The sequence below is a fragment of the Urocampus carinirostris genome, chromosome 4, assembly GCF_059441175.1.
Source record: "Urocampus carinirostris isolate Australia breed hairy pipefish chromosome 4, RoL_Ucar_1.0, whole genome shotgun sequence".
Taxonomy (NCBI): domain Eukaryota; kingdom Metazoa; phylum Chordata; class Actinopteri; order Syngnathiformes; family Syngnathidae; genus Urocampus; species Urocampus carinirostris.
In genome coordinates this window covers 46113425-46132768 of record NC_142352.1, presented here as the reverse complement: position 1 = coordinate 46132768, position 19344 = coordinate 46113425, and the positions used below count along the sequence as shown (strand labels likewise).

General features: G+C 40.0%; 24 non-coding genes across 24 annotated transcripts; all 24 read right to left on the bottom strand.

Annotated features, from left to right (window-relative positions):
• Positions 1–425: 425 nt before the first annotated feature.
• Positions 426–498, bottom strand: trnav-uac (transfer RNA valine (anticodon UAC)). Its single transcript has one exon. It is a non-coding gene; the product is annotated as a tRNA-Val (tRNA).
• Positions 499–958: 460 nt separating this feature from the next.
• trnav-uac (transfer RNA valine (anticodon UAC)) lies at positions 959–1031 on the bottom strand. Its single transcript has one exon. It is a non-coding gene; the product is annotated as a tRNA-Val (tRNA).
• Positions 1032–1494: 463 nt separating this feature from the next.
• On the bottom strand, positions 1495–1567 carry trnav-cac (transfer RNA valine (anticodon CAC)). The gene has a single exon. It is a non-coding gene; the product is annotated as a tRNA-Val (tRNA).
• Positions 1568–2029: 462 nt separating this feature from the next.
• trnav-cac (transfer RNA valine (anticodon CAC)) lies at positions 2030–2102 on the bottom strand. The gene has a single exon. It is a non-coding gene; the product is annotated as a tRNA-Val (tRNA).
• A 460-nt stretch (positions 2103–2562) lies between these two features.
• trnav-uac (transfer RNA valine (anticodon UAC)) lies at positions 2563–2635 on the bottom strand. Its single transcript has one exon. It is a non-coding gene; the product is annotated as a tRNA-Val (tRNA).
• Positions 2636–4167: 1532 nt separating this feature from the next.
• On the bottom strand, positions 4168–4240 carry trnav-cac (transfer RNA valine (anticodon CAC)). The gene has a single exon. It is a non-coding gene; the product is annotated as a tRNA-Val (tRNA).
• Positions 4241–5235: 995 nt separating this feature from the next.
• trnav-uac (transfer RNA valine (anticodon UAC)) lies at positions 5236–5308 on the bottom strand. The gene has a single exon. It is a non-coding gene; the product is annotated as a tRNA-Val (tRNA).
• Positions 5309–5768: 460 nt separating this feature from the next.
• Positions 5769–5841, bottom strand: trnav-uac (transfer RNA valine (anticodon UAC)). The gene has a single exon. It is a non-coding gene; the product is annotated as a tRNA-Val (tRNA).
• Positions 5842–6301: 460 nt separating this feature from the next.
• Positions 6302–6374, bottom strand: trnav-uac (transfer RNA valine (anticodon UAC)). Its single transcript has one exon. It is a non-coding gene; the product is annotated as a tRNA-Val (tRNA).
• A 463-nt stretch (positions 6375–6837) lies between these two features.
• Positions 6838–6910, bottom strand: trnav-cac (transfer RNA valine (anticodon CAC)). The gene has a single exon. It is a non-coding gene; the product is annotated as a tRNA-Val (tRNA).
• Positions 6911–7905: 995 nt separating this feature from the next.
• Positions 7906–7978, bottom strand: trnav-uac (transfer RNA valine (anticodon UAC)). Its single transcript has one exon. It is a non-coding gene; the product is annotated as a tRNA-Val (tRNA).
• Positions 7979–8975: 997 nt separating this feature from the next.
• trnav-uac (transfer RNA valine (anticodon UAC)) lies at positions 8976–9048 on the bottom strand. Its single transcript has one exon. It is a non-coding gene; the product is annotated as a tRNA-Val (tRNA).
• A 462-nt stretch (positions 9049–9510) lies between these two features.
• On the bottom strand, positions 9511–9583 carry trnav-cac (transfer RNA valine (anticodon CAC)). The gene has a single exon. It is a non-coding gene; the product is annotated as a tRNA-Val (tRNA).
• Positions 9584–11110: 1527 nt separating this feature from the next.
• Positions 11111–11183, bottom strand: trnav-uac (transfer RNA valine (anticodon UAC)). Its single transcript has one exon. It is a non-coding gene; the product is annotated as a tRNA-Val (tRNA).
• A 462-nt stretch (positions 11184–11645) lies between these two features.
• On the bottom strand, positions 11646–11718 carry trnav-cac (transfer RNA valine (anticodon CAC)). The gene has a single exon. It is a non-coding gene; the product is annotated as a tRNA-Val (tRNA).
• A 462-nt stretch (positions 11719–12180) lies between these two features.
• On the bottom strand, positions 12181–12253 carry trnav-cac (transfer RNA valine (anticodon CAC)). Its single transcript has one exon. It is a non-coding gene; the product is annotated as a tRNA-Val (tRNA).
• A 461-nt stretch (positions 12254–12714) lies between these two features.
• trnav-aac (transfer RNA valine (anticodon AAC)) lies at positions 12715–12787 on the bottom strand. Its single transcript has one exon. It is a non-coding gene; the product is annotated as a tRNA-Val (tRNA).
• Positions 12788–13250: 463 nt separating this feature from the next.
• On the bottom strand, positions 13251–13323 carry trnav-aac (transfer RNA valine (anticodon AAC)). Its single transcript has one exon. It is a non-coding gene; the product is annotated as a tRNA-Val (tRNA).
• A 460-nt stretch (positions 13324–13783) lies between these two features.
• trnav-aac (transfer RNA valine (anticodon AAC)) lies at positions 13784–13856 on the bottom strand. The gene has a single exon. It is a non-coding gene; the product is annotated as a tRNA-Val (tRNA).
• A 997-nt stretch (positions 13857–14853) lies between these two features.
• On the bottom strand, positions 14854–14926 carry trnav-cac (transfer RNA valine (anticodon CAC)). Its single transcript has one exon. It is a non-coding gene; the product is annotated as a tRNA-Val (tRNA).
• A 998-nt stretch (positions 14927–15924) lies between these two features.
• On the bottom strand, positions 15925–15997 carry trnav-cac (transfer RNA valine (anticodon CAC)). The gene has a single exon. It is a non-coding gene; the product is annotated as a tRNA-Val (tRNA).
• A 463-nt stretch (positions 15998–16460) lies between these two features.
• On the bottom strand, positions 16461–16533 carry trnav-aac (transfer RNA valine (anticodon AAC)). The gene has a single exon. It is a non-coding gene; the product is annotated as a tRNA-Val (tRNA).
• A 462-nt stretch (positions 16534–16995) lies between these two features.
• Positions 16996–17068, bottom strand: trnav-cac (transfer RNA valine (anticodon CAC)). Its single transcript has one exon. It is a non-coding gene; the product is annotated as a tRNA-Val (tRNA).
• Positions 17069–17530: 462 nt separating this feature from the next.
• trnav-uac (transfer RNA valine (anticodon UAC)) lies at positions 17531–17603 on the bottom strand. The gene has a single exon. It is a non-coding gene; the product is annotated as a tRNA-Val (tRNA).
• Between the last annotated feature and the right edge of the window lie 1741 nt (positions 17604–19344).

Genomic DNA, 19344 nt, shown 5'->3' with positions numbered 1-19344 from the left:
AAATTGATCAGGTAGTTAAGAATCGTTCCGAAAAACTTATGTTTTCAGTTCAAATGTGAAACCAATGGGATGCTTCCACCCAGTGCCAAATCAGGGACCTTTCTCCTGTGAGGCAAATGATATCATCACCCTAATTGGGAAACAGCTGACTGTTGTTTCACTATGAAAGCGCCACAAACAAAGTAGTTGGGTAGTTTCGAAAACTAACAAAAGGCAGAATATGATCAGCTAGAAGGTGACACCAGTCGTTATTGTTGCAACTTGGTATCGAATCGGTGACCTTTCTAGTTTAAGGTGAATGTGTTACCCACTACAGTGTAGAAACAGCTGACTGCTGCAACAATATGAAAGAGCCAAAGTCAAAGTAGTTAGTTTCCAATCGCTGTAAAAATGGGTGTTTTTTTAAATCGAAAGGGTATTCAGAATGTTTCCACCTGGTTTCGAACCAGGGACCTGTCGCATGTAAGGCGATCGTGATAACCACTACACTATGGAAACAGCTGATATGTCAAAAATATGAAAGAGCCACAGACAAATTGATCAGGTAGTTAAGAATCGTTCCGAAAAACTCATTTTTTCAGTTCAAATGTGAAACCAATGGGATGCTTCCACCCAGTGCCAAATCAGGGACCTTTCTCCTGTGAGGCAAATGATATCATCACCCTACTTTGGAAACAGCTGACTGTTGTTTCACTATGAAAGCGCCACAAACAATGTAGTTGGGTAGTTTCGAAAACTAACAAAAGGCAGAATATGATCAGCTAGAAGGTGAAACCAGTCGTTATTGTTGCAACTTGGTATCGAATCGGTGACCTTTCTAGTTTAAGGTGAATGTGTTACCCACTACAGTGTAGAAACAGCTGACTGCTGCAACAATATGAAATAGCCAAACTCAAAGTAGTTAGTTTCGAATCGCTGTAAAAAAGGGTGTTTTTTTAAATCGAAAGGGTATTCAGAATGTTTCCACCTGGTTTCGAACCAGGGACCTATCGCATGTAAGGCGATCGTGATAGCCACTACACTATGGAAACAGCTGATATGTCAAAAATATGAAAGAGCCACAGACAAATTGATCAGGTAGTTAAGAATCGTTCCGAAAAACTCATGTCTTCAGTTCAAATGTGAAACCAATGGGATGCTTCCACCCAGTGCCAAATCAGGGACCTTTCTCCTGTGAGGCAAATGATATCATCACCCTACTTTGGAAACAGCTGACTTTTGTTTCACTATGAAAGCGCCACAAACAAAGTAGTTGGGTAGTTTCGAAAACTAACAAAAGGCAGAATATGATCAGCTAGAAGGTGACACCAGTTGTTATTGTTAGAAACCTGGTATCGAATCGGTGACCTTTCTAGTTTGAGGTGAATGTGAAAACCACTACAGTGTAGAAACAGCTGACTACTGCAACAATGTGAAAGGGCCAAACTCAAAGTAGTTAGTTTCGAATTGCTGTAAAAAAGGGTGTTTTTTTTAAATCAAAAAGGGTATTCAGAATGTTTCCACCTGGTTTCGAACCAGGGACCTATCGCGTGTGAGGCGACCGTGATAACCACTACACTATGGAAACAGCTGATATGTCAAAAATATGAAAGAGCCACAGACAAATTGATCAGGTAGTTATGAATCGTTCCGAAAAACTCATTTTTTCAGTTCAAATGTGAAACCAATGGGATGCTTCTGCCCAGTGCCAAATGAGGGACCTTTCTCCTGTGAAGCAAATGATATCATCACCCTAATTTGGAAACAGCTGACTGTTGTTTCACTATGAAAGCGCCACAAACAAAGTAGTTGGGTAGTTTCGAAAACTAACAAAAGGCAAAATATGATCAGCTAGAAAGTGACACCAGTTGTTATTGTTAGAAACCTGGTATCGAATCGGTGACCTTTCTAGTTTGAGGTGAATGCAAAAACCACTACAGTGTAGAAACAGCTGACTACTGCAACAATGTGAAAGAGCCAAACTCAAAGTAGTTAGTTTCGAATTGCTGTAAAAAAGGGTGTTTTTTTAAATCAAAAAGGGTATTCAGAATGTTTCCACCTGGTTTCGAACCAGTGACCTATCGCGTGTGAGGCGATTGTGATAACCACTACACTATGGAAACAGCTGATACGTCAAAAATATGAAAGAGCCACAGACAAATTGATCAGGTAGTTAAGAATCGTTCCGAAAAACTCATATTTTCAGTTCAAATGTGAAACCAATGGGATGCTTCCACCCAATCCCAAATCAGTGACCTTTCTCCTGTGAGGCAAATGTGATCATCACCCTAATTGGGAAACAGCTGACTGTTGTTTCACTATGAAAGCGCCACAAACAAAGTAGTTGGGTAGTTTCGAAAACTAACAAAAGGCAGAATATGATCAGCTAGAAGGTGACACCAGTCGTTATTGTTGCAACTTGGTATCGAATCGGTGACCTTTCTAGTTTAAGGTGAATGTGTTACCCACTACAGTGTAGAAACAGCTGACTGCTGCAACAATATGAAAGAGCCAAACTCAAAGTAGTTAGTTTCGAATCGCTGTAAAAAAGGGTGTTTTTTTAAATCATAAGGATATTCAGAATGTTTCCACCTGGTTTCGAACCAGGGACCTATCACATGTAAGGCGATCGTGATAACCACTACACTATGGAAACAGCTGATATGACAAAAATATGAAAGAGCCACAGACAAATTGATCAGGTAGTTAAGAATTGGTCCGAAAAACTCATTTTTTCAGTTCAAATGTGAAACCAATGGGATGCTTCCACCCAGTGCCAAATCAGGGACCTTTCTCCTGTGAGGCAAATGGTATCATCACCCTAATTTGGAAACAGCTGACTGTTGTTTCACTATGAAAGCGCCACAAACAAAGTAGTTGGGTAGTTTCGAAAACTAACAAAAGGCAGAATATGATCAGCTAGAAAGTGACACCAGTTGTTATTGTTAGAAACCTGGTATCGAATCGGTGACCTTTTTAGTTTGAGGTGAATGTGAAAACCACTACAGTGTAGAAACAGCTGACTACTGCAACAATGTGAAAGAGCCAAACTCAAAGTAGTTAGTTTCGAATTACTGTAAAAAAGGGTGTTTTTTTAAATCAAAAAGGGTATTCAGAATGTTTCCACCTGGTTTCTAACCAGGGACCTATCGCGTGTGAGGCGAGCGTGATAACCACTACACTATGGAAACAGCTGATATGTCAAAAATATGAAAGAGCGACAGACAAATTGATCAGGTAGTTAAGAATCGTTCCGAAAAACTCATTTTTTCATTTCAAATGTGAAACCAATGGGATGCTTCCACCCAGTGCCAAATCAGGGACCTTTCTCCTGTGAGGCAAATGATATCATCACCCTAATTTGGAAACAGCTGACTGTTGTTTCACTATGAAAGCGCCACAAACAAAGTAGTTGGGTAGTTTCGAAAACTAACAAAAGGCAGAATATGATCAGCTAGAAGGTGACACCAGTTGTTATTGTTAGAAACCTGGTATCGAATCGGTGACCTTTCTAGTTTGAGGTGAATGTGAAAACCACTGCAGTGTAGAAGCAGCTGACTACTGCAACAATGGGAAAGAGCCAAACTCAAAGTAGTTAGTTTCGAATTGCTGTAAAAAAAGGGTGTTTTTTTAAATCGAAAGGGTATTCAGAATGTTTCCACCTGGTTTCAAACCAGGGACCTGTCGCATGTAAGGCGATCGTGATAACCACTACACTATGGAAACAGCTGATATGTCAAAAATATGAAAGAGCCACAGACAAATTGATCAGGTAGTTAAGAATCGTTCCGAAAAACTCATGTTTTCAGTTCAAATGTGAAACCAATGGGATGCTTCCACCCAGTGCCAAATCAGGGACCTTTCTCCTGTGAGGCAAATGATATCATCACCCTACTTTGGAAACAGCTGACTGTTGTTTCACTATGAAAGCGCCACAAACAAAGTAGTTGGGTAGTTTCGAAAACTAACAAAAGGCAGAATATGATCAGCTAGAAGGTGAAACCAGTCGTTATTGTTGCAACTTGGTATCGAATCGGTGACCTTTCTAGTTTAAGGTGAATGTGTTACCCACTACAGTGTAGAAACAGCTGACTGCTGCAACAATATAAAATAGCCAAACTCAAAGTAGTTAGTTTCGAATTGCTGTAAAAAAGGGTGTTTTTTTTAAATCAAAAAGGGTATTCAGAATGTTTCCACCTGGTTTCGAACCAGGGACCTATCGCGTGTGAGGCGATCGTGATAACCACTACACTATGGAAACAGCTGATATGTCAAAAATATGAAAGAGCCACAGACAAATTGATCAGGTAGTTAAGAATCGTTCCGAAAAACTCATTTTTTCATTTCAAATGTGAAACCAATGGGATGCTTCCACCCAGTGCCAAATCAGGGACCTTTCTCCTGTGAGGCAAATGATATCATCACCCTAATTTGGAAACAGCTGACTGTTGTTTCACTATGAAAGCGCCACAAACAAAGTAGTTGGGTAGTTTCGAAAACTAACAAAAGGCAGAATATGATCAGCTAGAAGGTGACACCAGTTGTTATTGTTAGAAACCTGGTATCGAATCGGTGACCTTTCTAGTTTGAGGTGAATGTGAAAACCACTACAGTGTAGAAGCAGCTGACTACTGCAACAATGGGAAAGAGCCAAACTCAAAGTAGTTAGTTTCGAATTGCTGTAAAAAAGGGTGTTTTTTTAAATCAAAAAGGGTATTCAGAATGTTTCCACCTGGTTTCGAACCAGTGACCTATCGCGCGTGAGGCGATCGTGATAACCACTACACTATGGAAACAGCTGATACTTCGAAAATATGAAAGAGCCACAGACAAATTGATCAGGTAGTTAAGAATCGTTCCGAAAAACTCATTTTTTCAGTTCAAATGTGAAACCAATGGGATGCTTCCACCCAGTGCCAAATCAGGGACCTTTCTCCTGTGAGGCAAATTATATCATCACCCTAATTGGGAAACAGCTGACTGTTGTTTCACTATGAAAGCGCCACAAACAAAGTAGTTGGGTAGTTTCGAAAACTAACAAAAGGCAGAATATGATCAGCTAGAAGGTGACACCAGTCGTTATTGTTGCAACTTGGTATCGAATCGGTGACCTTTCTAGTTTAAGGTGAATGTGTTACCCACTACAGTGTAGAAACAGCTGACTGCTGCAACAATATGAAAGAGCCAAAGTCAAAGTAGTTAGTTTCGAATCGCTGTAAAAAAGGGTGTTTTTTTAAATCGAAAGGGTATTCAGAATGTTTCCACCTGGTTTCGAACCAGGGACCTGTCGCATGTAAGGCGATCGTGATAACCACTACACTATGGAAACAGCTGATATGTCAAAAATATGAAAGAGCCACAGACAAATTGATCAGGTAGTTAAGAATCGTTCCGAAAAACTCATGTTTTCAGTTCAAATGTGAAACCAATGGGATGCTTCCACCCAGTGCCAAATCAGGGACCTTTCTCCTGTGAGGCAAATGATATCATCACCCTAATTGGGAAACAGCTGACTGTTGTTTCACTATGAAAGCGCCACAAACAAAGTAGTTGGGTAGTTTCGAAAACTAACAAAAGGCAGAATATGATCAGCTAGAAGGTGACACCAGTCGTTATTGTTGCAACTTGGTATCGAATCGGTGACCTTTCTAGTTTAAGGTGAATGTGTTACCCACTACAGTGTAGAAACAGCTGACTGCTGCAACAATATGAAAGAGCCAAAGTCAAAGTAGTTAGTTTCCAATCGCTGTAAAAATGGGTGTTTTTTTAAATCGAAAGGGTATTCAGAATGTTTCCACCTGGTTTCGAACCAGGGACCTGTCGCATGTAAGGCGATCGTGATAACCACTACACTATGGAAACAGCTGATATGTCAAAAATATGAAAGAGCCACAGACAAATTGATCAGGTAGTTAAGAATCGTTCCGAAAAACTCATTTTTTCAGTTCAAATGTGAAACCAATGGGATGCTTCCACCCAGTGCCAAATCAGGGACCTTTCTCCTGTGAGGCAAATGATATCATCACCCTACTTTGGAAACAGCTGACTGTTGTTTCACTATGAAAGCGCCACAAACAATGTAGTTGGGTAGTTTCGAAAACTAACAAAAGGCAGAATATGATCAGCTAGAAGGTGAAACCAGTCGTTATTGTTGCAACTTGGTATCGAATCGGTGACCTTTCTAGTTTAAGGTGAATGTGTTACCCACTACAGTGTAGAAACAGCTGACTGCTGCAACAATATGAAATAGCCAAACTCAAAGTAGTTAGTTTCGAATCGCTGTAAAAAAGGGTGTTTTTTTAAATCGAAAGGGTATTCAGAATGTTTCCACCTGGTTTCGAACCAGGGACCTATCGCATGTAAGGCGATCGTGATAGCCACTACACTATGGAAACAGCTGATATGTCAAAAATATGAAAGAGCCACAGACAAATTGATCAGGTAGTTAAGAATCGTTCCGAAAAACTCATGTCTTCAGTTCAAATGTGAAACCAATGGGATGCTTCCACCCAGTGCCAAATCAGGGACCTTTCTCCTGTGAGGCAAATGATATCATCACCCTACTTTGGAAACAGCTGACTTTTGTTTCACTATGAAAGCGCCACAAACAAAGTAGTTGGGTAGTTTCGAAAACTAACAAAAGGCAGAATATGATCAGCTAGAAGGTGACACCAGTTGTTATTGTTAGAAACCTGGTATCGAATCGGTGACCTTTCTAGTTTGAGGTGAATGTGAAAACCACTACAGTGTAGAAACAGCTGACTACTGCAACAATGTGAAAGGGCCAAACTCAAAGTAGTTAGTTTCGAATTGCTGTAAAAAAGGGTGTTTTTTTTAAATCAAAAAGGGTATTCAGAATGTTTCCACCTGGTTTCGAACCAGGGACCTATCGCGTGTGAGGCGACCGTGATAACCACTACACTATGGAAACAGCTGATATGTCAAAAATATGAAAGAGCCACAGACAAATTGATCAGGTAGTTATGAATCGTTCCGAAAAACTCATTTTTTCAGTTCAAATGTGAAACCAATGGGATGCTTCTGCCCAGTGCCAAATGAGGGACCTTTCTCCTGTGAAGCAAATGATATCATCACCCTAATTTGGAAACAGCTGACTGTTGTTTCACTATGAAAGCGCCACAAACAAAGTAGTTGGGTAGTTTCGAAAACTAACAAAAGGCAAAATATGATCAGCTAGAAAGTGACACCAGTTGTTATTGTTAGAAACCTGGTATCGAATCGGTGACCTTTCTAGTTTGAGGTGAATGCAAAAACCACTACAGTGTAGAAACAGCTGACTACTGCAACAATGTGAAAGAGCCAAACTCAAAGTAGTTAGTTTCGAATTGCTGTAAAAAAGGGTGTTTTTTTAAATCAAAAAGGGTATTCAGAATGTTTCCACCTGGTTTCGAACCAGTGACCTATCGCGTGTGAGGCGATTGTGATAACCACTACACTATGGAAACAGCTGATACGTCAAAAATATGAAAGAGCCACAGACAAATTGATCAGGTAGTTAAGAATCGTTCCGAAAAACTCATATTTTCAGTTCAAATGTGAAACCAATGGGATGCTTCCACCCAATCCCAAATCAGTGACCTTTCTCCTGTGAGGCAAATGTGATCATCACCCTAATTGGGAAACAGCTGACTGTTGTTTCACTATGAAAGCGCCACAAACAAAGTAGTTGGGTAGTTTCGAAAACTAACAAAAGGCAGAATATGATCAGCTAGAAGGTGACACCAGTCGTTATTGTTGCAACTTGGTATCGAATCGGTGACCTTTCTAGTTTAAGGTGAATGTGTTACCCACTACAGTGTAGAAACAGCTGACTGCTGCAACAATATGAAAGAGCCAAACTCAAAGTAGTTAGTTTCGAATCGCTGTAAAAAAGGGTGTTTTTTTAAATCATAAGGATATTCAGAATGTTTCCACCTGGTTTCGAACCAGGGACCTATCACATGTAAGGCGATCGTGATAACCACTACACTATGGAAACAGCTGATATGACAAAAATATGAAAGAGCCACAGACAAATTGATCAGGTAGTTAAGAATTGGTCCGAAAAACTCATTTTTTCAGTTCAAATGTGAAACCAATGGGATGCTTCCACCCAGTGCCAAATCAGGGACCTTTCTCCTGTGAGGCAAATGGTATCATCACCCTAATTTGGAAACAGCTGACTGTTGTTTCACTATGAAAGCGCCACAAACAAAGTAGTTGGGTAGTTTCGAAAACTAACAAAAGGCAGAATATGATCAGCTAGAAAGTGACACCAGTTGTTATTGTTAGAAACCTGGTATCGAATCGGTGACCTTTTTAGTTTGAGGTGAATGTGAAAACCACTACAGTGTAGAAACAGCTGACTACTGCAACAATGTGAAAGAGCCAAACTCAAAGTAGTTAGTTTCGAATTACTGTAAAAAAGGGTGTTTTTTTAAATCAAAAAGGGTATTCAGAATGTTTCCACCTGGTTTCTAACCAGGGACCTATCGCGTGTGAGGCGAGCGTGATAACCACTACACTATGGAAACAGCTGATATGTCAAAAATATGAAAGAGCGACAGACAAATTGATCAGGTAGTTAAGAATCGTTCCGAAAAACTCATTTTTTCATTTCAAATGTGAAACCAATGGGATGCTTCCACCCAGTGCCAAATCAGGGACCTTTCTCCTGTGAGGCAAATGATATCATCACCCTAATTTGGAAACAGCTGACTGTTGTTTCACTATGAAAGCGCCACAAACAAAGTAGTTGGGTAGTTTCGAAAACTAACAAAAGGCAGAATATGATCAGCTAGAAGGTGACACCAGTTGTTATTGTTAGAAACCTGGTATCGAATCGGTGACCTTTCTAGTTTGAGGTGAATGTGAAAACCACTGCAGTGTAGAAGCAGCTGACTACTGCAACAATGGGAAAGAGCCAAACTCAAAGTAGTTAGTTTCGAATTGCTGTAAAAAAAGGGTGTTTTTTTAAATCGAAAGGGTATTCAGAATGTTTCCACCTGGTTTCGAACCAGGGACCTGTCGCATGTAAGGCGATCGTGATAACCACTACACTATGGAAACAGCTGATATGTCAAAAATATGAAAGAGCCACAGACAAATTGATCAGGTAGTTAAGAATCGTTCCGAAAAACTCATGTTTTCAGTTCAAATGTGAAACCAATGGGATGCTTCCACCCAGTGCCAAATCAGGGACCTTTCTCCTGTGAGGCAAATGATATCATCACCCTACTTTGGAAACAGCTGACTGTTGTTTCACTATGAAAGCGCCACAAACAAAGTAGTTGGGTAGTTTCGAAAACTAACAAAAGGCAGAATATGATCAGCTAGAAGGTGAAACCAGTCGTTATTGTTGCAACTTGGTATCGAATCGGTGACCTTTCTAGTTTAAGGTGAATGTGTTACCCACTACAGTGTAGAAACAGCTGACTGCTGCAACAATATAAAATAGCCAAACTCAAAGTAGTTAGTTTCGAATTGCTGTAAAAAAGGGTGTTTTTTTTAAATCAAAAAGGGTATTCAGAATGTTTCCACCTGGTTTCGAACCAGGGACCTATCGCGTGTGAGGCGATCGTGATAACCACTACACTATGGAAACAGCTGATATATCAAAAATATGAAAGAGCCACAGACAAATTGATCAGGTAGTTAAGAATCGTTCCGAAAAACTCATGTTTTCAGTTCAAATGTGAAACCAATGGGATGCTTCCACCCAGTGCCAAATCAGGGACCTTTCTCCTGTGAGGCAAATGATATCATCACCCTAATTTGGAAACAGCTGACTGTTGTTTCACTATGAAAGCGCCACAAACAAAGTAGTTGGGTAGTTTCGAAAACTAACAAAAGGCAGAATATGATCAGCTAGAAAGTGACACCAGTTGTTATTGTTAGAAACCTGGTATCGAATCGGTGACCTTTTTAGTTTCAGGTGAATGTGAAAACCACTACAGTGTAGAAACAGCTGACTACTGCAACAATGTGAAATAGCCAAACTCAAAGTAGTTAGTTTCGAATCGCTGTAAAAAAGGGTGTTTTTTTAAATCATAAGGGTATTCAGAATGTTTCCACCTGGTTTCGAAGCAGGGACCTATCGCATGTAAGGCGATCGTGATAGCCACTACACTATGGAAACAGCTGATATGTCAAAAATATGAAAGAGCGACAGACAAATTGATCAGGTAGTTAAGAATCGTTCCGAAAAACTCATTTTTTCATTTCAAATGTGAAACCAATGGGATGCTTCCACCCAGTGCCAAATCAGGGACCTTTCTCCTGTGAGGCAAATGATATCATCACCCTAATTGGGAAACAGCTGACTGTTGTTTCACTATGAAAGCGCCACAAACAAAGTAGTTGGGTAGTTTCGAAAACTAACAAAAGGCAGAATATGATCAGCTAGAAGGTGACACCAGTCGTTATTGTTGCAACTTGGTATCGAATCGGTGACCTTTCTAGTTTAAGGTGAATGTGTTACCCACTACAGTGTAGAAACAGCTGACTGCTGCAACAATATGAAAGAGCCAAAGTCAAAGTAGTTAGTTTCGAATCGCTGTAAAAAAGGGTGTTTTTTTAAATCGAAAGGGTATTCAGAATGTTTCCACCTGGTTTCGAATCAGGTACCTGTCGCATGTAAGGCGATCGTGATAACCACTACACTATGGAAACAGCTGATATGTCAAAAATATGAAAGAGCCACAGACAAATTGATCAGGTAGTTAAGAATCGTTCCGAAAAACTCATGTTTTCAGTTCAAATGTGAAACCAATGGGATGCTTCCACCCAGTGCCAAATCAGGGACCTTTCTCCTGTGAGGCAAATGATATCATCACCCTACTTTGGAAACAGCTGACTGTTGTTTCACTATGAAAGCGCCACAAACAAAGTAGTTGGGTAGTTTCGAAAACTAACAAAAGGCAGAATATGATCAGCTAGAAGGTGAAACCAGTCGTTATTGTTGCAACTTGGTATCGAATCGGTGACCTTTCTAGTTTAAGGTGAATGTGTTACCCACTACAGTGTAGAAACAGCTGACTGCTGCAACAATATGAAATAGCCAAACTCAAAGTAGTTAGTTTCGAATCGCTGTAAAAAAGGGTGTTTTTTTAAATCATAAGGGTATTCAGAATGTTTCCACCTGGTTTCGAACCAGGGACCTATCGCATGTAAGGCGATCGTGATAGCCACTACACTATGGAAACAGCTGATATGTCAAAAATATGAAAGAGCCACAGACAAATTGATCAGGTAGTTAAGAATCGTTCCGAAAAACTCATGTCTTCAGTTCAAATGTGAAACCAATGGGATGCTTCCACCCAGTGCCAAATCAGGGACCTTTCTCCTGTGAGGCAAATGATATCATCACCCTACTTTGGAAACAGCTGACTTTTGTTTCACTATGAAAGCGCCACAAACAAAGTAGTTGGGTAGTTTCGAAAACTAACAAAAGGCAGAATATGATCAGCTAGAAGGTGACACCAGTTGTTATTTTTAGAAACCTGGTATCGAATCGGTGACCTTTCTAGTTTGAGGTGAATGTGAAAACCACTACAGTGTAGAAACAGCTGACTACTGCAACAATGTGAAAGGGCCAAACTCAAAGTAGTTAGTTTCGAATTGCTGTAAAAAAGGGTGTTTTTTTAAATCAAAAAGGGTATTCAGAATGTTTTCACCTGGTTTCGAACCAGGGACCTATCGCGTGTGAGGCGATCGTGATAACCACTACACTATGGAAACAGCTGATATGTCAAAAATATGAAAGAGCCACAGACAAATTGATCAGGTAGTTATGAATCGTTCCGAAAAACTCATTTTTTCAGTTCAAATGTGAAACCAATGGGATGCTTCTGCCCAGTGCCATATGAGGGACCTTTCTCCTGTGAAGCAAATGATATCATCACCCTAATTTGGAAACAGCTGACTGTTGTTTCACTATGAAAGCGCCACAAACAAAGTAGTTGGGTAGTTTCGAAAACTAACAAAAGGCAAAATATGATCAGCTAGAAAGTGACACCAGTTGTTATTGTTAGAAACCTGGTATCGAATCGGTGACCTTTCTAGTTTGAGGTGAATGCAAAAACCACTACAGTGTAGAAACAGCTGACTACTGCAACAATGTGAACGAGCCAAACTCAAAGTAGTTAGTTTCGAATTGCTGTAAAAAAGGGTGTTTTTTTAAATCAAAAAGGGTATTCAGAATGTTTCCACCTGGTTTCGAACCAGGGACCTATCGCGTGTGAGGCGAGCGTGATAACCACTACACTATGGAAACAGCTGATATGTCAAAAATATGAAAGAGCCACAGACAAATTGATCAGGTAGTTAAGAATCGTTCCGAAAAACTCATTTTTTCAGTTCAAATGTGAAACCAATGGGATGCTTCCACCCAGTGCCAAATCAGGGACCTTTCTCCTGTGAGGCAAATGATATCATCACCCTAATTTGGAAACAGCTGACTGTTGTTTCACTATGAAAGCGCCACAAACAAAGGAGTTGGGTCGTTTCGAAAACTAACAAAAGGCAGAATATGATCAGCTAGAAAGTGACACCAGTTGTTATTGTTAGAAACCTGGTTTCGAATCGGTGACCTTTCTAGTTTGAGGTGAATGCAAAAACCACTACAGTGTAGAAACAGCTGACTACTGCAACAATGTGAACAAGCCAAACTCAAAGTAGTTAGTTTCGAATTGCTGTAAAAAAGGGTGTTTTTTAACTCAAAAAGTGTATTCAGATTGTTTCCACCTGGTTTCGAACCAGGGACCTATCGCGTGTTAGGCGAGTGTGATAACCACTACACTATGGAAACAGCTGATATGTCAAAAATATGAAAGAGCCACAGACAAATTGATCAGGTAGTTAAGAATCGTTCCGAAAAACTCATTTTTTCAGTTCAAATGTGAAACCAATGGGATGCTTCCACCCAGTGCCAAATCAGGGACCTTTCCCCTTGTGAGGCAAATGATATCATCACCCTAATTTGGAAACAGCTGACTGTTGTTTGACTATGAAAGCGCCACAAACAAAGTAGTTGGGTAGTTTCGAAAACTAACAAAAGGCAGAATATGATCAGCTAGAAGGTGACACCAGTGGTTATTGTTGCAACCTGGTATCGAATCGGTGACCTTTCTAGTTTAAGGTGAATGTGTTACCCACTACAGTGTAGAAACAGCTGACTGCTGCAACAATATGAAAGAGCCAAACTCAAAGTAGTTAGTTTCGAATTGCTGCTAAAAAAGGGTGTTTTTTTAAATCAAAAAGTGTATTCAGATTGTTTCCACCTGGTTTCGAACCAGGGACCTATCGCGTGTTAGGCGAGTGTGATAACCACTACACTATGGAAACAGCTGATATGTCAAAAATATGAAAGAGCCACAGACAAATTGATCAGGTAGTTAAGAATTGTTCCGAAAAACTCATTTTTTCAGTTCAAATGTGAAACCAATGGGATGCTTCCACCCAGTGCCAAATCAGGGACCTTTCTCCTGTGAGGCAAATGTGATCATCACCCTAATTGGGAAACAGCTGACTGTTGTTTCACTATGAAAGCGCCACAAACAAAGTAGTTGGGTAGTTTCGAAAACTAACAAAAGGCAGAATATGATCAGCTAGAAGGTGACACCAGTCGTTATTGTTGCAACTTGGTATCGAATCGGTGACCTTTCTAGTTTAAGGTGAATGTGTTAACCACTACAGTGTAGAAACAGCTGACTGCTGCAACAATATGAAAAAGCCAAACTCAAAGTAGATAGTTTCGAATTGCTGTAAAAAAGGGTGTTTTTTTAAATCATAAGGGTATTCAGAATGTTTCCACCTGGTTTCGAACCAGGGACCTATCGCGTGTTAGACGAGTGTGATAACCACTACACTATGGAAACAGCTGATATGTCAAAAATATGAAAGAGACACAGACAAATTGATCAGGTAGTTAAGAATCGTTCCGAAAAACTCATTTTTTCAGTTCAAATGTGAAACCAATGGGATGCTTCCACCCAGTGCCAAATCAGGGACCTTTCTCCTGTGAGGCAAATGATATCATCACCCTAATTTGGAAACAGCTGACTGTTGTTTGACTATGAAAGCGCCACAAACAAAGTAGTTGGGTAGTTTCGAAAACTAACAAAAGGCAGAATATGATCAGCTAGAAGGTGACACCAGTGGTTATTGTTGCAACCTGGTATCGAATCGGTGACCTTTCTAGTTTAAGGTGAATGTGATAACCACTACAGTGTAGAAACAGCTGACTGCTGCAACAATATGAAAGAGCCAAACTCAAAATAGTTAATTTCGAATCGCTGTAAAAAAGGGAGTTTTTTTTAAATAAAAAAGGGTATTCAGAATGTTTCCACCTGGTTTCAAACCAGGGACCTAATGCGTGTGAGGCGATCGTGATAACCACTACACTATGGAAACAGCTGATATGTCAAAAATATGAAAGAGCCACAGACAAATTGATCAGGTAGTTAAGAATCGTTCCGAAAAACTCATTTTTTCAGTTCAAATGTGAAACCAATGGGATGCTTCCACCCAGTGCCAAATAAGGGACCTTTCTCCTGTGAGGCAAATGATATCATCACCCTAATTTGGAAACAGCTGACTGTTGTTTCACTATGAAAGCGCCACAAACAAAGTAGTTGGGTAGTTTCGAAAACTAACAAATGGCAGAATATGATCAGCTAGAAGGTGACACCAGTGGTTATTGTTGCAACCTGGTATCGAATCGGTGACCTTTCTCGTTTAAGGTGAATGTGATAACCACTACAGTGTAGAAACAGCTGACTGCTCCAACAATATGAAAGAGCCAAACTCAAAATAGTTAATTTCGAATCGCTGTAAAAAAGGGAGTTTTTTTTAAATAAAAAAGGGTATTCAGAATGTTTCCACCTGGTTTCGAACCAGGGACCTATCGCATGTGAGGCGATCGTGATAACCACTACACTATGGAAACAGCTGACATGTCAAAAATATGAAAGAGCCACAGACAAATTGATCAGGTAGTTAAGAATCGTTCCGAAAAACTCATTTTTTCAGTTCAAATGTGAAACCAATGGGATGCTTCCACCCAGTGCCAAATCAGGGACCTTTCTCCTGTGAGGCAAATGATATCATCACCCTAATTTGGAAACAGCTGACTGTTGTTTCACTATGAAAGCGCCACAAACAAAGTAGTTGGGTAGTTTCGAAAACTAACAAAAGGCAGAATATGATCAGCTAGAAAGTGACACCAGTTGTTATTGTTAGAAACCTGGTATCGAATCGGTGACCTTTCTAGTTTGAGGTGAATGAAAAAACCACTACAGTGTAGAAACAGCTGACTACTGCAACAATGTGAAAGAGCCAAACTCAAAGTAGTTAGTTTCGAATTGCTGTAAAAAAGGGTGTTTTTTTTAACTCAAAAAGTGTATTCAGAATGTTTCCACCTGGTTTCGAACCAGGGACCTATCGCGTGTTAGGCGAGTGCGATTAACCACTACACTATGGAGACAGCTGATATGTCAAAAATATGAAAGAGCCACAGACAAATTGATCAGGTAGTTAAGAATCGTTCCGAAAAACTCATTTTTTCAGTTCAAATGTGAAACCAATGGGATGCTTCCACCCAGTGCCAAATCAGGGACCTTTCTCCTGTGAGGCAAATGATATCATCACCCTAATTTGGAATCAGCTGACTGTTGTTTCACTATGAAAGCGCCACAAACAAAGTAGTTAGGTAGTTTCGAAAACTAACAAAAGGCAGAATATGATCAGCTAGAAGGTGACACCAGTGGTTATTGTTGCAACCTGGTATCGAATCGGTGACCTTTCTAGTTTAAGGTGAATGTGATAACCACTACAGTGTAGAAACAGCTGACTGCTGCAACAATATGAAAGAGCCAAACTCAAAATAGTTAATTTCGAATCGCTGTAAAAAAGGGTGTTTTTTTAAATCAAAAAGGGTATTCAGAATGTTTCCACCTGGTTTCGAACCAGTGACCTATCGCGTGTGAGGCGATCGTGATAACCACTACACTATGGAAACAGCTGATACGTCAAAAATATGAAAGAGCCACAGACAAAATGATCAGGTAGTTAAGAATCGTTCCGAAAAACTCATTTTTTCAGTTCAAATGTGAAACCAATGGGATGCTTCCACCCAGTGCCAAATCAGGGACCTTTCTCCTGTGAGGCAAATGATATCATCACCCTAATTTGGAAACAGCTGACTGTTGTTTCACTATGAAAGCGCCACAAACAAAGTAGTTGGGTAGTTTCGAAAACTAACAAATGGCAGAATATGATCAGCTAGAAGGTGACACCAGTGGTTATTGTTGCAACCTGGTATCGAATCGGTGACCTTTCTAGTTTAAGGTGAATGTGATAACCACTACAGTGTAAAAACAGCTGACTGCTGCAACAATATGAAAGAGCCAAACTCAAAATAGTTAATTTCGAATCGCTGTAAAAAAGGGAGTTTTTTTTTAAATAAAAAAGGGTATTCAGAATGTTTCCACCTGGTTTCGAACCAGGGACCTATCGCGTGTTAGGCGAGTGTGATAACCACTACACTATGGAAACAACTGATATGTCAAAAATATGAAAGAGCCACAGACAAATTGATCAGGTAGTTAAGAATCGTTCCCAAAAACTCATGTTTTCAGTTCAAATGTGAAACCAATGGGATGCTTCCACCCAGTGCCAAATCAGGGACCTTTCTCCTGTGAGGCAAATGATATCATCACCCTAATTTGGAAACAGCTAACTGTTGTTTCACTATGAAAGCGCCACAAACAAAGTAGTTGGGTAGTTTCGAAAACTAACAAAAGGCAGAATATGATCAGCTAGAAGGTGACACCAGTTGTTATTGTTAGAAACCTGGTATCGAATCGGTGACCTTTCTAGTTTGAGGTGAATGTGAAAACCACTACAGTGTAGAAACAGCTGACTACTGCAACAATGTGAAAGAGCCAAACTCAAAGTAGTTAGTTTCGAATTGCTGTAAAAAAGGGTGTTTTTTTAAATCAAAAAGGGTATTCAGAATGTTTCCACCTGGTTTCGAACCAGTGACCTATCGCGTGTGAGGCGATCGTGATAACCACTACACTATGGAAACAGCTGATACGTCATAAATATGAAAGAGCCACAGACAAAATGATCAGGTAGTTAAGAATCGTTCCGAAAAACTCATTTTTTCAGTTCAAATGTGAAACCAATGGGATGCTTCCACCCAGTGCCAAATCAGGGACCTTTCTCCTGTGAGGCAAATGATATCATCACCCTAATTTGGAAACAGCTGACTGTTGTTTCACTATGAAAGCGCCACAAACAAAGTAGTTGGGTAGTTTCGAAAACTAACAAATGGCAGAATATGATCAGCTAGAAGGTGACACCAGTGGTTATTGTTGCAACCTGGTATCGAATCGGTGACCTTTCTAGTTTAAGGTGAATGTGATAACCACTACAGTGTAATAACAGCTGACTGCTGCAACAATATGAAAGAGCCAAACTCAAAGTAGTTAGTTTCGAATTGCTGTAAAAAAGGGTGTTTTTTTTAACTCAAAAATTGTATTCAGAATGTTTCCACCTGGTTTCGAACCAGGGACCTGTCGCATGTAAGGCGATCGTGATAACCACTACACTATGGAAACAGCTGATATGTCAAAAATATGAAAGAGCCACAGACAAATTGATCAGGTAGTTAAGAATCGTTCCGAAAAACTCATTTTTTCATTTCAAATGTGAAACCAATGGGATGCTTCCACCCAGTGCCAAATCAGGGACCTTTCTCCTGTGAGGCAAATGATATCATCACCCTAATTTGGAAACAGCTGACTGTTGTTTCACTATGAAAGCGCCACAAACAAAGTAGTTGGGTAGTTTCGAAAACTAACAAAAGGCAGAATATGATCAGCTAGAAGGTGACACCAGTTGTTATTGTTAGAAACCTGGTATCGAATCGGTGACCTTTCTAGTTTGAGGTGAATGTGAAAACCACTACAGTGTAGAAGCAGCTGACTACTGCAACAATGGGAAAGAGCCAAACTCAAAGTAGTTAGTTTCGAATTGCTGTAAAAAAGGGTGTTTTTTTAAATCAAAAAGGGTATTCAGAATGTTTCCACCTGGTTTCGAACCAGTGACCTATCGCGCGTGAGGCGATCGTGATAACCACTACACTATGGAAACAGCTGATACTTCGAAAATATGAAAGAGCCACAGACAAATTGATCAGGTAGTTAAGAATCGTTCCGAAAAACTCATTTTTTCAGTTCAAATGTGAAACCAATGGGATGCTTCCACCCAGTGCCAAATCAGGGACCTTTCTCCTGTGAGGCAAATGATATCATCACCCTAATTTGGAAACAGCTAACTGTTGTTTCACTATGAAAGCGCCACAAACAAAGTAGTTGGGTAGTTTCGAAAACTAACAAAAGGCAGAATATGATCAGCTAGAAGGTGACACCAGTTGTTATTGTTAGAAACCTGGTATCGAATCGGTGACCTTTCTAGTTTGAGGTGAATGTGAAAACCACTACAGTGTAGAAACAGCTGACTACTGCAACAATGTGAAAGAGCCAAACTCAAAGTAGTTAGTTTCGAATTGCTGTAAAAAAGGGTGTTTTTTTAAATCAAAAAGGGTATTCAGAATGTTTCCACCTGGTTTCGAACCAGGGACCTATTGCGTGTTAGACGAGTGTGATAACCAATACACTATGGAAACAGCTGATATGTCAAAAATATGGAAGAGACACAGACAAATTGATCAGGTAGTTAAGAATCGGTCCGAAAAACTCATTTTTTCAGTTCAAATGTGAAACCAATGGGATGCTTCCACCCTGTGCCAAATCAGGGACCTTTCTCCTGTGAGGCAAATGATATCATCACCCTACTTTGGAAACAACTGACTGTTGTTTCACTATGAAAGCGCCACAAACAAAGTAGTTGGGTAGTTTCGAAAACTAACAAAAGGCAGAATATGATCAGCTAGAAGGTGACACCAGTCGTTATTGTTGCAACTTGGTATCGAATCGGTGACCTTTTTAGTTTAAGGTAAATGTGTTAACCACTACAGTGTAGAAACAGCTGACTGCTGCAACAATATGAAAGAGCCAAACTCAAAGTAGTTAGTTTCGAAACGCTGTAAAAAAGGGTGTTTTTATTAAATCATAAGGGTATTCAGATTGTTTCCACCTGGTTTCAAACCAGGGACCTATCGCGTGTGAGGCGAACGTTATAACCACTACACTATGGAAACAGCTGATATGCCAAAAATGTGAAAGAGCCACAGACAAATTGATCAGGTAGTTAAGAATCGTTCCGAAAAACTCAATTTTTCAGTTCAAATGTGAAACCAATGGGATGCTTCCACCCAGTGCCAAATCAGGGACCTTT